Source organism: Zingiber officinale, chromosome 4A (assembly GCF_018446385.1).
Source record: "Zingiber officinale cultivar Zhangliang chromosome 4A, Zo_v1.1, whole genome shotgun sequence".
In the NCBI taxonomy this organism is placed as follows: Eukaryota; Viridiplantae; Streptophyta; class Magnoliopsida; order Zingiberales; family Zingiberaceae; genus Zingiber; species Zingiber officinale.
Genome location: NC_055992.1, coordinates 105,248,844 through 105,264,241, shown reverse-complemented (window position 1 = coordinate 105,264,241; position 15,398 = coordinate 105,248,844).

The following is a 15,398-nucleotide window of genomic DNA, read 5'->3' as shown; positions in this document are numbered from 1 at the left end:
AAAAAATAAAACTAAATAAAATTTAAATAAAATTGAAAAAAATAAAGTATTGATAAAAAATAATAAATAAAATTGATTAAAAATAAAACTAAATAAAAATTAAATAAAATTGAAATAATAAAAAATAAAACTAATTAAAAAATAAAACTAAATAAAAATTAAATAAAATTTAAAAATATATAAATATGAGAGCTTTTTTTTTAATAAAACTAAATAAAAATTAAATAAAATTGGAAAATAATAAAAATAGGAAGAGGGTAGAAGCGTCATTTGAAAGGGAGAGAAGGGGGGAGCAACTCTCATACGGCATACTGTCTAATATCTCCGCAATGAACAAGTCAACTAATTTACAATTTGCCCTAAATCAAGGTCAAAACTAATGTCTTTTGATACGTCACCCTAAAAATAAAGTGGGACTAATAGTTAAGATTGTTGGGACCGATATGCCCGCTAGAGGGGGGTGAATAGTATTTCATCCCGCTTGTGTTGGTTTGCTTCGTCTTGTTGTTGTGCAGCGGAATACTCGAAGACAAACACTCACAATGCTAACACCTAGGGTTTACTTGGTATCCACCTCAAGATGAGGTGACTAATCCAAGGATCCACACATCGACTCACTCCTCCACTAAGAAATACTCCTTCTCGGTCGCAGCCGGAGGCGGAGAAGCCTCGTACAAACACACACAACACTACAACACTCACACAAGAAGAAAATATAAGAATACAACTAAAGTACACCCTTCTTCTTGCTTACTTGTTGCTTGTTGTTATTGCCTCTTGAATCTTGGAGATGCACTCCAAGAACCCTCAAGAACTGGCAAGAATCTCGGAGGAGATCGCTGGTGAAAATCACAGAAAATCACAGGAGAAGAACCCAAAGTTCTGGCGAAGAAAACACTCTGCCCAGGCTATATACAGTGCTCCCAATCGATTGAGATCAACCCCAATCGATTGCCACGTCACATCCGCACAATCCCAGCCGTCCATCACCTGCATCTTGTGCAACGGTCGAATCTCAATCGATTGGCCAATCGATTAGGACAGTTTGAATCGATCGGTGGATTGATTCAGACGCTTTCTGTTTTCTCGCGATCGCGCGAGAACTTCCCTGCCCAATCGATCGGTTGATCGATCGGCAGCTCCCAATCGATCGCTCGATCGATTGGGAAGGCCTCTATGCTCACGAATTATGGTCCCAATTGATCAACCAATCGATTGGGTCATTCTTTCCTTCGCAGCACACTCCAATCGATCGGCTGATTGATTGGACCCTGGTTCAATCGATCGCCCGATCAATTGACCATCCTGGACTTGACTCAAACTCAAGTTCAAAGTCTCTAACCCAACTCCCGGTCAACCGTGACCTGTTGGGTCTCCATGCCTAGTATTTGGCCACACCCGACCAACCTCGAACTAGCCTTCTAGCCTCCTCCATCAGCCTTGCGTCCCTCTGATATCTCCCAACCTTCACACCTTGCCTTCAGGAGCTTCCTTCGGCCTCATCCTAGTTGTCGAGTTATCCTCGCCAAGTCACACTAGGACTTACCTTACCAAGATCACATGCTTGGACTTACATCCTTTGCCAAGATCACACTTGGACTTTCCAATTGTCTGGCTCCTCACCAGGACTTTCTAATTTGCCAAGATCACACATGGACTTTTCAATTGTCTGGCTCCTCACCAGGACTTTCTTTTTTTTCCAAAATCACACTTGGACTTTTCAGCTGCCTGACTCCTCACTAGGACTTTCCAATTACCTAACATCCAGTTAGGACTTTTCCAGTCAAGTCTCCTGTCAACCTTGACCTACTTGACTTGTATTCTCATCAACCTGGTCAACCCTTTAACCATCTCCATAACCGGACAATTGCTCCAGCAATCTCCTTATATTGTCAAACATCAAAACTCAAATCTGGACTCAAGCTTGACTCAACTCAAGCTTAGTCAAACTGGTCAAACTTGACCTAAGGGAAATTGCTCCAACAATCTCTCCCTTTTTGATATTTGACAATACCTCTAAGTTAGGCTAAATCTCATACCCTTAACCTCTCCTTTATACTAAGGCTAAATCTCATGGCCTTGACCTCTTCTTTATACTAAGGCTAAATCTCATAGCCTTAACTGCTTCTTTATACTAGCCTTAACTCCTTTATACTAAGGCTAAATCCTATAACCTTAACTCTATGACAAAGCATGAATGAAGGTTTCCTTCATTCTCCCTTTCCTAGAGGGCAAATTCCCCCTGCTTGGGATGAAGGTCTAACTTAACCTTTCATTTTCCCCCTTTGTCACACATCAAAAACTGAAAACAAACTCTTCTCCATAAGAGTTAACTCTACATTGTTTACAACCTCATATGTTGTTAACAACCCCACAATGAAGATCTCATATTCTTCATTGCCGCCAAAGCTCCCCTTTGAGCTCTAATTCACTTCACAATGCTCATCCTAGAGCATGCATCAACTTCCCAATGAAACTCCCATTCATTGTATTCAATGCTCCCCCTTTGGCAGTAATCGTCTTCTCAATACTCATTCAAGAGCATTTTTCATTTTACCAATGAAGGTATGATCCCTTTCATTAACCCAATGCTCCCCCTTGAGCAGTAATCTTCTTCTCAATGCTCATCCAAGAGCATTTTTCGCTTTACCAATGAAGGTCTGATCCCCTTCATTAATCCAATGCCCCCCCTTGAGCAGTAATCTTCTTCTCAATGCTCATCCAAGAGCATTTTTCACTTTACCAATGAAGGTTCGATCCTCTTCATTAATCCAATGCTCCCCCTTGAGCAGTAACCTACTACACAATGCTCATTCGAGAGCATTTATCATCCTAGCAATGAAAATAATCAATCTTCCATTGTTCCCCAATACTCGACCCTGAGTATTATCAAACATGAAGGTTTAACCCCCTTCCAAGGTCCTTGAAGATAAATTTTCATGCATTCAAGGAGTAACTCCCCCTAAAAACATGGTCAAACTTCTGTCATTGTACCAACAAAGGAAAATCAAAACTTGAAGTTTTGAAGTTCAAAATTCAATAATGAAACTAAACCCAACCTAAACTTCACCTAAGTCTACCTTAAGCAATTCATACTTGCTTTCATCATGAAAGTTCCCCCATAAATGTATACAAGTGTATTCCAAAGGGTTATAAATGATTAATGACCCTTGAAACCCAAAACTTGAAGTTTTGAGGTTCCAAAATTTGAAATTGAAACTAAATCTCATCCTAAACTTCACTTTGATTTATCTTAATCAATCCATACATATCTTCATCAAGAAAAACTCCCCCTCAATGTATACAAATGTATTCCAAGGGATTTGGAATGGTTATTGGAACTTGAAGTGGCTTAATGTGCTGAAATCAAACTTTTCAGGCCAAAATTAGACTTCCCAATCGATTGAAGTTGGGACTCAATCGATTGAAGATACTTCAATCGATCCATTGATCGATTCCGCAAGCTTCTGCTTGCAGAAATTCCCTCTAAATCGATTGACTGATCAATCCAGCCTGGGTCAATCGATCAGCTAATTGATCCACTGACTCTTTGTTTACGGGAATTAGCTTCCCAATCGATTGACTGATCAATTAAAACCATCCTAATCGATCGGCTGATCGATTGGGTTTCCGATTTCTCTGAAATTCAATTTCAACAAACTTCAGAAACTCCCCAAAAATTCTACAAACCTCTAAAAAATCATGAAAACTCATGTAGATATTATTTAGGGTATATTCTCTTAAGGAAAAATAGTTTTCTATAAAAATACTTCCTATTTTCAAAGATTGACACAAACTTAAAACCTTGTAAAAACTTTAGTGGTTTCTTCCAAGTTTGTGTCTAACTATTCAATGATGAATACTATCAAAAGATAGTCTTCACCAAAGTTTTCAAAAGCATTTTAAAAACTGTTTAAAAATCAATATCCAACCATGTTCTTTGGGCTCAATGCACATGACTTGTACATTAGCTTCCCCAATGATTGAAAAACACATAACTATGTGTTTTGATGAACCTAAAACTCAACAAGATGCACTAAATCAACATCTTGAGTTTTGTTCACCATCCTAATATCTCACTTGTATCTAATGTGTACTAAAACACATACAAGTCACCTTATGGTTCTTTGTGAGATGTATATTTGGTTTTGTCCTAAACTAAGGGATCATGCATCTCTAAGGGATTATGCATCTCTATCTAGGCATTGTGAAAATCATGATTATCCATCTAGGATGTCACTTGATATGATCCCACTTGTTGGGACACTTCCATTCATAATAAATGTCTTTTGTCCTTAATAATAAGGAAATTGACATAATGCATGATGATTAATGACATACATCAAAATAAGTAATTTTCAAAAGAAAATGATGTTATAGCTACATGATGTATGTATGACATGACATAGTATTTTTGTATTTTTCATAATAAAAATGAATGCAACGCATGATGTCATGACATATGATAGACAATTAATCATGACATTTTAGCATAAATAAAATATACCTAGATAGGCTATCTAAGCATCCTTAATCCTATGCTAAACCTTAAAATTTAATCCTAGATTGCCCATTTCTTGAAGAAATGCCAAAACTCAACTTGACATTTCTTTTACCCTTTTCTATTTGTGCCAATTGAGATTAAGAATTCAATACTCAAATTTCTGTTTGACACAAATTACTCCTCTTAAGGAGTATATGTTGAGACTTAAGATTTAGATTTGCTCTTAGTTTCTTAAGAACATACTAAGATCTCAACTAGCAATTTCTTATCCTTTTCCAAGTGTACCAACTTACATTAAATGTGATTCCTTAAAGTTTGGCACAACTTACTCCTCCAAGGAGTAATTAATTTTACTAAGGTTTAAATTGTCCCTTAGCCCATTTAGAGAACACCAAAATCTCAACTTAGTATCTCTTATGATTTTCCTTTAAGTGTGCCAATGTTAACCTAGTTTCAAATCCTCAAAACTTGGCACCTTTTTGCTCTTCAAGGCTTAATCACATTTGATTAATGCATGGGTTTTCTCTTAATTCCTTAAAAAAGTATCAAAATTCTAACTTGATTTTTCTTATACTTTTCTTAAGTGTGCCAATTTAGATTGAGTTCAACTCTTCAAATTTTGGAACATATATTACTCTTTCAAAGAGTAACCTTATAATCTTTTCCATTTTCAAAGATTAACAATAACCTTGAAAATGCTCTCAAGTATCAACTTTAACAAGGTTAGGTTAACTACCTTTTCAATTTGAGTTGACACTCTCTAAACCCATCTGGGTGTAGAGAATATGCTTCTAGGAACCCAAAATCTATTAGTGCTCCTTGGATGCTCTAGGTACTCACTAGGGATGACTTCCCTAGATACCTTCCTAAGAACCTTTCTAGGCTTCTTAGAAGCCTTGGTCACTTCTAGATCACTTCTAGGAATAACTTCCCTTGTAACCTTTTTTGTGACTTTGTTTGACCTTTTTGGAGCCTTAGTCACCTTTACTAGATCAACTTTAGGGATGACCTCGCTTGTGACCTTCTTTGTGACTTTGTTAGACTTCTTGAAGTCTTAGTCATATTGGTCTTGTCATAAGTACTTTTAGGGATACCTTCCCTAGTATCTTTGATTTGACCTCTACACTTAAGGTTGGTCTCATAACTATATGGAATCCTATGAAAGGTAGTCACATCCTTCTTAGGCTTAGGCTTGTATCCCAAATCTCTATGGTCATTGAATGGTTCTTGCCTAGTTCTCCCTAGATTTTGCTCATTTTGACCACTAAGCATGTTTTTCATTCTTGCTAGGGTCCTTTCTAAATTATCAAGTCTTATCCTCAAGACTTGATTTTCACTCCATAAATCCCTAGATTTTGGTTTTTCATTGAGTCTTTGAGCATTTCTATTTTTAGGCATATATCTATAATCCTTAGAATTATTGCCTAAGTAATTATCTACCTTCCTAGCCTTAGGTGTGATAAATCTAGCATGAGGAGGAATATATTTACCCTTAGTGTCATCATGCTTCCTACTTTCATGATAAATAGCATTAAGATGATAAGCATTATTTCTAGCATGCTTTTTATCATGTATCAAAGGAATGGTTTTATTAAATGATACCTTGGTTTTTACCTTGGAAGCTCCCCCTAAACTTGTGTTTCCTCCTTTGACTTTGGTTGTTTTCTTCCCCTTTGGACATTGGCTTCGATAATGTCTATTTTGGTTGCACAAGAAACATACAATGTGTTCCTTTCTCTTCTTTGTTGTGGGGATTGTTTCCTTGGACTTCTCCTTACCCTTGGGTATTACTTGGTTCTTCTTCTTGGCCAATTTTGGACATTTGCTCTTATAGTGTCCATGTTCCCTACATTCAAAGCAAATGATATGATTTTTATTATTTACAAGCGAAATTTCTATACCTTTGCTTGTAGGGGTGGCATTTGATGCTCCATTTGATTTATCTTGCATTGTGGAGGTTGCATCATCTTCTTCTTATTCTCCTCTTGAGAGTGTGGGTGCTTCCACCTCTTCAACTCTTGAGGATGTGGAACCTCTTCCTCTCTTGAAGGTGTAGAAGATCTCTCATCTTCTTCCTTCTCCTCCTCTTCCTTCTTCTCCTCGAATGTTGATCTTATGTCAACATCGAATTGGTCCTTCTCTTCTTGGACCAATGAGCCCTTCTCCTTAGGCTCATCCACTCCTTGAAATTGAGTGAGGTTCTCATGATAGACAATGATCTTCTTCTAAAATCACATGCACTTGTGCATTCACCTACACTCACAATTATGTTAGAGGGTAATAGATTTAACAAAATATTTGTTACCTCCTTATCCGCCTCTTCTTGCTCCCTTTGTTCCTCGGTCCAATGTCGAGGTCGGAGGCGCTTACCCTTCTTGTCCGTTGGAGCTTCAAATGGGCCCTCCAAAACAACTCATTGGTTTCAATCCATTTGAAACCATGTCTCCAACCGAGTTCTCTAAAAATTGAAGTTCTCTTTGTCATACGGAGGTGGAATTCGGTTGTCCCATCCGAGTGGTCCTTCCAAATCTATCTTCTTCTTCCTCTAGCTTCTTGCTCTCTTGGCGGTTAGTCCGTAGAAGAGCGGCCTCGCTCTGATACAAATTGTTGGGACCGATGTGCCCGCTAGAGGGAGGTGAATAGCGTTTCATCGCGCTTGCATCGGTTTGCTTTATCTTGTTGTTGTGTAGTGGAATACTCGAAGACAAACACTCACAATGCTAACACCTAGGATTTACTTGGTATCCACCTCAAGATGAGGTGACTAATCCAAGGATCCACACACCGACTCACTCCTCCACTATGAAATACTCCTTCTCGGTCGCAGCCGGAGGTGGAGAAGCCTCGTACAAACACACACAACACTACAACACTCACACAAGAAGAAAATACAAGAATATAATTGAAATACACCCTTCTTCTTGCTTACTTGTTGCTTGTTGTTGTTGCCTCTTGAATTTTGGTGATGCACTCTAAGAACCCTCAAGAACTGGCAAGAATCTCGGAGGAGATCGTTGGTGAAAATCGTAGAAAATCACAGGAGAAGAACTCAAAGTTCTAGAGAAGAAAATGCTCCACCCAGACTATATACAGTACTCCCAATCGATTGAGATCAACCCCAATCGATTGACACGTCACATCCGCACAATTCCAACCGTCCATCACCTGCATCCTACGCAACGGTCGAATCCCAATCGATTGGGACAGTCTGAATCGATCGGTGGATCGATTCAGACGCTTTCTGTGTTCTCGCAATCGCGCGAGAACTTCCCTGCCCAATCGATCGGCAGCTCCCAATCGATCGCTCGATCGATTGGGAAGGCCTCTGGCTCGCGAATTATGGTCCCAATCGATCGACCAATCGATTGGGACATTCCTTCCTTCGCAGCACACTCCAATCGATCGGCTGATCAATTGGACCCTGATTTAATCGATCGCCTGATCGATTGACCAGTCTGGACTTGACTCAAACTCAAGTCCAAAGTCTCTAACCCAACTCTTAGTCAACGGTGACCTGTTGGATCTCCATGCCTAGTATTTGGCCACACCCGACCAACCTCGAACTAGCCTTCTAGCCTCCCCCATCAGCCTTGCGTCCCTCGAATATCTCCCATCCTTCACACCTTGCCTTCAGGAGCTTCCTTCGACATCATCCTAGTTGTCGAGTTCTCTTCACCAAGTCACACTAGGACTTACCTTGCCAAGACCACATGCTTGGACTTACACCTTTTGCTAAAATCACACTTGGACTTTCCAATTGCCTGGCTCCTCACCAGGACTTTCTCCTTTGCCAAGATCACACTTGGACTTTCCAATTGTCTGGCTCCTCACCAGGACTTTCTCCTTTGGAAAGATCACACTTGGACTTTCCAACTGCCTAGTGATAGATCTGAAACTTGCGATAGAGGGGGGGGGGGGTGAATATCACTTTTTAAAACTTTTCTTTATCCTTTTAAAAAAAAAGTTAAGCAGCGGAAATTAAACAAAGAGACACGTTCTTTTACTTCGTTCGGAGCCTAGCTCGACTCCTACTCAAAGGCCCGCGGTCCTTGACCGCACCGATGGGCAAATCACTATAACCCTTCTCTTCAAAATCCTCGGAGAGAAGCAGATCGTACAAGTACAAATAGAATAAGATAGTAACAATCCTACTATCTTATTGAAATTAAGTGCAATATAAAAATATACTGACAATTATGTGTATAGGTTGAAGCTTGGTTGGCACTTCTGGACGAAGTAGATTTGCGGAGTCGAAGACTTGTAGCACAATCCGTACGCAGAGAGAAGACTTGAAGATAATCAGAAAATTGTTGCTGGCCTCTGTCTTCGAGCCTGTTTTTATAGGAGTTCTGTGTTGGTGCAATATCCCTCAGGTCAAGGTTGACCTGGGTAACCAAGCTGAGTCTTGGTTTGGGTTTAGATGTTTGACAATAAGATATTGTTTGAAGAAGAGTCAAGTAGGTCAAGGTTGACTGGATACTTGACTGGGAAGTCCTAACTGGGATGTTAGGCAAAATGAAAGTCCTGGTAAGTGAAGCCAGGCAGAAGAAAAGTCCTGGTGAGTGAAGCCAGGCAGAAGAAAAGTCCTGGTGAGTGAAGCCAGGCAGAAGAAAGTCCCAGTGAGTGAAGCTAGGCAGATGGAAATCCTGGTGAGTGAAGCCAGGTGAAAGTCCTAGTGAGTGAAGCTAGGCAGATGGAAATCCTGGTGAGTGAAGCCAGGTGAAAGTCCTAGTGAGTGAAGCTAGGCAGATGGAAATCCTGGTGAGTGAAGCCAGGTGAAAGTCCTAGTGAGTAAAGCTAGGCAGATGGAAAACCCTAGTGAGTGAAGCTAGGTGAAAGTCCTGGTGAGTGAAGCCAGGCAAGGGAAAATCCAGATGGATCAAGGATGATCGGACATCTGATGCTGGGAAGTCCAAGTAGGTCAAAGAATTGACTGGATACTTGGCATGAAAGAAAAGTCCAAGTAGGTCAAAGGGATTGACCGGATACTTGGCACAGAGAAAAGTCCAAGTGGGTCAAAGGGATTGACCGGACACTTGGTAAGGGAGTCCTAGCAGGTCAAGGGAGTGACTAGATGCTAGGCATGACATACCAACAGGTCAAGGTTGACCGGATGTTGGTTTGGGAGGTTTAGGACTTGGTTTTGGACAAAACCAAGTCTTTGGATCGATCGATGGATCGATCCGAGCTCTGATCGTACAGAAACTCGGATCGATCCGTGGATCGATCGGAGGTCAATCGATCGATGGATCGATTGGGGGTTTCCGATATGGCCGGATCGATCCGTGGATCGATCCGGTGAGGTCGAAATCAGGCGCTCTGGATCGATCCGTGGATCGATCCAAAGCCTCCCCGATCGATTGGGAACATTCGAATCGATCGGGATCCGACCGTTGGCGTCGTTTATAGCTGCAGGCGTTCGATGGCTGCGGAAGAACTTCTCCGATTCACTCCAGAGCTCTCGCCAACTCTCCCACAGCGCTCTCAAAGATCAGATCGCCAGTTCTTGAAGGATCTTGGAAGCTTTCCAAGTCAAGAGGCGGATCAAAGGCAAGAAGAGAAGCTAGGGTTAGGGTTTTGTACTCATTGTAAGCTTGTAAGCTTGTATTTTGTTTCCCTTTCCTTTCTTCTTGTACTGAGAGTCTTGTAGGGCTTCTCCGCCCTCGGTAGTTACCGAAAAGGAGTGTTTTCATAGTGGAGGGTGCGTGCGTGGTGTGGATCCTTGGACTAGTCACCTCTTGTGAGGTGGATACCAAGTAAACCAACCGTGTTAGCGTTGTGTGATTTGTTTCTGTATTTTCCGCTGCGTATCTTTGAAGAAACAAGCAACGCCGAGCAACGAGCACGCGACGAGCTATTCACCCCCCCTCTAGCTACTTTTGGTCCTAACAAGTGGTATCAGAGCAAGGCCGCTCTTCACCGGAATCATCGCCGGAAGGGTCAAGCATATCAAGAAAAGCTAGAGGGTGAAGAAGTTGGAGCAAATTCTTCAAGTTCAACACTTTATCAAGCTCAACTTCAAGATGCAATTCCAAGATGGGCTTGGATTTGACACAAGGGTGGCTCCACCATACACTTCTACGAGTTTCGATTCTTGGAAATCAAGAATCGAAAATTTTCTTATGATGGAGATAGAGCAATGGTTTGCTCTAATGGAAGGCTTCAAGGCTCCAAGAAATTCAAAGGGCAAAGTTCTAAAGAAAAGCAAATGGAGCCCGGAGCAAGTCCAAAGGTGCGAGGCAAATGACAAAGTGACCAAGCTTTTGGTAAATTTATTGCCAAGCACCATCCTTTGCAAAATTGGAGAGTTTGAAGATGCAAAGGAGCTATGGAGCAAATTGGCCAAGCTTCATGAAGAGATCCCCTCCACTGTACAAGATCATGAAGAATCCAGAGAGGGTGACTCTTTGGAGCAAGACCAAGAGGAGGATTCCGAGGTTGAGAGATGCTCAACCTCCGAAGAAGAGGAAATCCAAGAAGTTTCATCCTCAAGGGAATGCAACGAAGGGAACAAGGAGGGAGCATACTCCTTGTTTCATATTCAAGATGATGAAGCCTCCACCTCTAGGATTGAGGGGGAGCAATCCTTGGTGACACCGGATCAAGAAGAAGAAGAAGCTTCTACATCCGGGTCAAGAGAAGAAGAGGAGGAAGAAGCTTCTACCTCCACAAGTCAAGAAAAATCAAATGGAGGAGAATCAAGGTCCGATCAAGAGGAAGCTTCTACCTCCGGATCCAAAGAAAAAGATGCCACCCCTACAAGCAAAGGTATAAATGTTTCAATTAAAAATAAAAATCATATAATATGTTTTGAGTGTAGGGAAAGTGGGCACTACAAGAGCAAGTGTCCCAATTTGGCCAAGAAGAAGGGCCAAGTGGCACAAAAGGGCAAGGAGAAGCCCAAGGAGACCACCCCCGGGACAAAGAAGAGCAAGGAGCACATTGTGTGCTTCTTGTGTCAACAAAAGGGGCATTACCGAAGTCAATGCCCCAAGGGGAAGAAGATGGTCAAGGCTCAAGGAGGCATTAGTCAAGGGGGAGCCTCCAAGGTAAAAAGGAAGGTAACTTTCATTGAGCCTATCTCCTTGCAAAATGGTAAAAAGCATGCTAGGTCAAATTTTTATCATTTTAATGCGATTTACCATAAGAATAGGAAGCATGAGGGCTTTAAGGAAAAGCATGTGGCCCTACATGCCAAAACTACTATCCTTAAGGCTAGGAATGTAGGTAAAAACCTAGGCAAGAACACTAAGGATAATAGATACAAGCCCAAGAATAAAAATGCTCATGGATCAAATGAAAAACCAAAAACTAAGGACTTAGTGATAGAAAATCAAGTCTTGAGATCAAGGCTTGATAAAATGGAAAAGACCCTAAAAAGGATGGAAAATATCCTATTAGGGCAAAATGAGCATAACCTAGGTTTAGGGGTACAAAAGCCATCCAATGGCCATAGAGGTTTGGGATACAAACCAAAGGCCAAGAAGGATGTGCCCTCTTATCATAGGGTTCCATATAGTTATGGAACAAACCCTAGGTCTAGTGGTCAAGCCAAAAATACTAGGGAAGTCATCCCTAAGAGTATTTTTGCAATAAATGTGACTAAGACTTCTAAGAAGTCTAAGAAAGTCACAAACAAGGTCACAAGGGAGGTTATCCCTAGGGTTGACCTAGAAAATGTGACCAAGGCTTCTAAGAAGCCCAACAAGGTCACTAGGAAGGTATCTAGGGAAGTTATCCCTAGTGAGTATCTAGAGCATCCAAGGAGCACCAATAGGTGTTGGGTTCCTAGGAGCATCTTCTCTACCCCATAGATGGGTTAGAGAGTGTCAACTCCGATTAGAAGGGTAGTTAACCCAACTTTGAGGAAATTGACACTCAAGGAGCATTTTCAAGGTTTTTGTTAACCTTTGAAAATGAAATGGAATTATTGATTACTCCTTGAAAGAGTAAAATGTGCCAAATGGTGGAAGAATTGATTTTAATCTTAAATGGCACATATTGGGAAATTCATAAGAACTATCAAGTTGGGATTTTGGTATGTTCTTAGGCAATTTAAGGCAATCCGGGCCTTAAATTTAAAAGTGCTACTATTGAGGAAAAATGAAATATGCCAACATTTGAGGACATGTTTATTTTAATTGGCATAAATTAATCAAGGGAATAAGAAATGCAAACTTAGGTTTTGGCACTCTCTTGAAGCACTTTGGGCAATCTAAGGTTTTAAGTTTTAGGATTAGCTAAGATTAATGATACTTAGATAGGTAATCTAGGTATATTTTATTTATGCTAAACCTTGCCATGATTGTTTGCTCATAATATGCCATGACATCATATTTTATCTTATTTGTATTTTGCATTCATGACTTATCATGAAAAATACAAAAATACCATGTCATGCCATACATACATCATGTAGTTATAGGAATCTTTCTTTTGAAAGCTATTTTCTTTTGATGTATGCCATAACATAATCATGCATTAAGTTTAATTCCTTGTAATTAAGGACAAATGGCATCTAACGACACTTATTGACAAGTGACATCCTAGGTGGATGTCTAATACCTCTCAAAATGCCTAGATAGATATGCATGATCCCTAGAATAGGGCAAAACCAAAATCTTACATCTCACAAAGACCTATAAGATGACTTGTATGTGTTTTAGTGCACATTAGATACAAGTGAGATGTTAGGATGATGAACAAAACTCAAGATGTTGATTTAGTGCATTCTTTTGAGTTTTAAGTTCATCAAAACACATAGTTATGTGTTTTCCCATCATTGGGAAAGCTAATGTACAAGTCATGTGCATTATGCCCAAGGAACATGATGGGATATTGGTTTTGAAAATGTTTTTAAAATGGTTTTGGAAAACCTTGGTGAAGGCTATCTTTTGATAGTAATCACCATTGAATAGTTAGACACAAACTTGAAGAAAAACACTAAAGTTTTTGCAAGTTTTCAAGTTTGTGTCAATCTTTGAAAATATGATGTATTTTCATAGAAAACTATTTTTCCATGATTAAGTATGCCCTAAATAATGTCTACACGAAATTTCATAATTTTTGGATTTTTGTAGAATTTTCTAGGGGTTTCTGAAGTTGACTAAAAAGGAATTTCAGCAACTATCAGAGCTCCGATCGATCCATGGATCGATTGGAGTTCCATGAATCGATCCATGGATTGATTCAAACGGCAATTCCCGCGAGCAGAAGCTCGCTGGATCGATCAGCCGATCGATCCAGGGAGTCTGAATCGATCTGTGGATCGATTCAGAAAGGTTCAATCGATTGGAACCCAACTCCAATCGATCCAAGTTGCTGATTTTGGCTGGGAAGGCCTGATTTCAGCATCTTTGAACCTCTTTGAGTCTAGGTAACCATTCCAAACCCCTTAAATACATTTGTATACATACAAAGGGTGTTTTCATGTTGAAAACAAGGATGGATTGGTTAACGAAGACTAAGTAGAAGTTTAGGTTGAGGTTGTTTAAAATTTTGAATATTTGAACCTCAAAACTTCTAAATTTGGGTTTCCTAATGTTTTAGGGATTCCAAGTCATTGTTGGTGCAATGACAGAAGTTACCACCATGTCTTTAGGGGGAGGGACTCTTTAAAGACATGAAAATTATTTTTCATGAACCTTGGAAGGTGGTTAACCTTCTGTTGTGAACTTGCTCAAGGTTGAGCATTTAAACTTGAAATGGGGAGAAATGGGGAGTGGATATCCTCATTATTTCAAGTGAACACTCAAGTGGTAGATAATGCTCAAGGTTGAGTAGTTGTCTACATTGAGGGAGACGTTAAGGATAAATGAAGGGTATGGGACCTTCATTATCGTGTTGATCACAACGAGTGATGTTGTGAACAACGATGAGCAACTCTTCAGGGGGAGAGTCTTCAACAAATGGATTTGTTGAAGTGTGCCCAGAATTGGAGCATAGGTTGATGTGTGTCCAACGATGGGTTGATGTGTGCCAATAGGGGGAGAATGTATGGTTAAGCTTAGTCCTTCATTACCTATGGGAAGGTCATAGGGGGAGAATGAAAGGACTCATGAAAGGGAGTAAGTTAGACTTTCATTACCTAGAGGGAGTTTGCCCTCTTAGGGGGAGAATGAAGAGCTTAATTTATGCTTTCATTACCTAGTGGCATGAAGAAGGAGGCTATGGGATTAGCCTAACTTACATATGGGATTGTAAGTGTTATTGTGGTATTGTCAAACATCAAAAAGGGGGAGATTGTTGGTGCAATATCCCTCAGGTCAAGGTTGACCTGGGTAACCAAGCTGAGTCTTGGTTTGAGTTTAGATGTTTGACAATAAGATATTGTTTGAAGAAGAGTCAAGTAGGTCAAGGTTGACTGGATACTTGACTGGGAAGTCCTAACTGGGATGTTAGGCAAAATGAAAGTCCTGGTAAGTGAAGCCAGGCAGAAGAAAAGTCCTGGTGAGTGAAGCCAGGCAGAAGAAAAGTCCTGGTGAGTGAAGCCAGGCAGAAGAAAGTCCTAGTGAGTGAAGCTAGGCAGATGGAAATCCTGGTGAGTGAAGCCAGGTGAAAGTCCTAGTGAGTGAAGCTAGGCAGATGGAAATCCTGGTGAGTGAAGCCAGGTGAAAGTCCTAGTGAGTAAAGCTAGGCAGATGGAAAACCCTAGTGAGTGAAGCTAGGTGAAAGTCCTGGTGAGTGAAGCCAGGCAAGGGAAAATCCAGATGGATCAAGGATGATCGGACATCTGGTGTTGGGAAGTCCAAGTAGGTCAAAGGATTGACTGGATACTTGGCATGAAAGAAAAGTCCAAGTAGGTCAAAGGGATTGACCGGATACTTGGCACAGAGAAAAGTCCAAGTGGGTCAAAGGGATTGACCGGACACTTGGTAAGGGAGTCCTAGCAGGT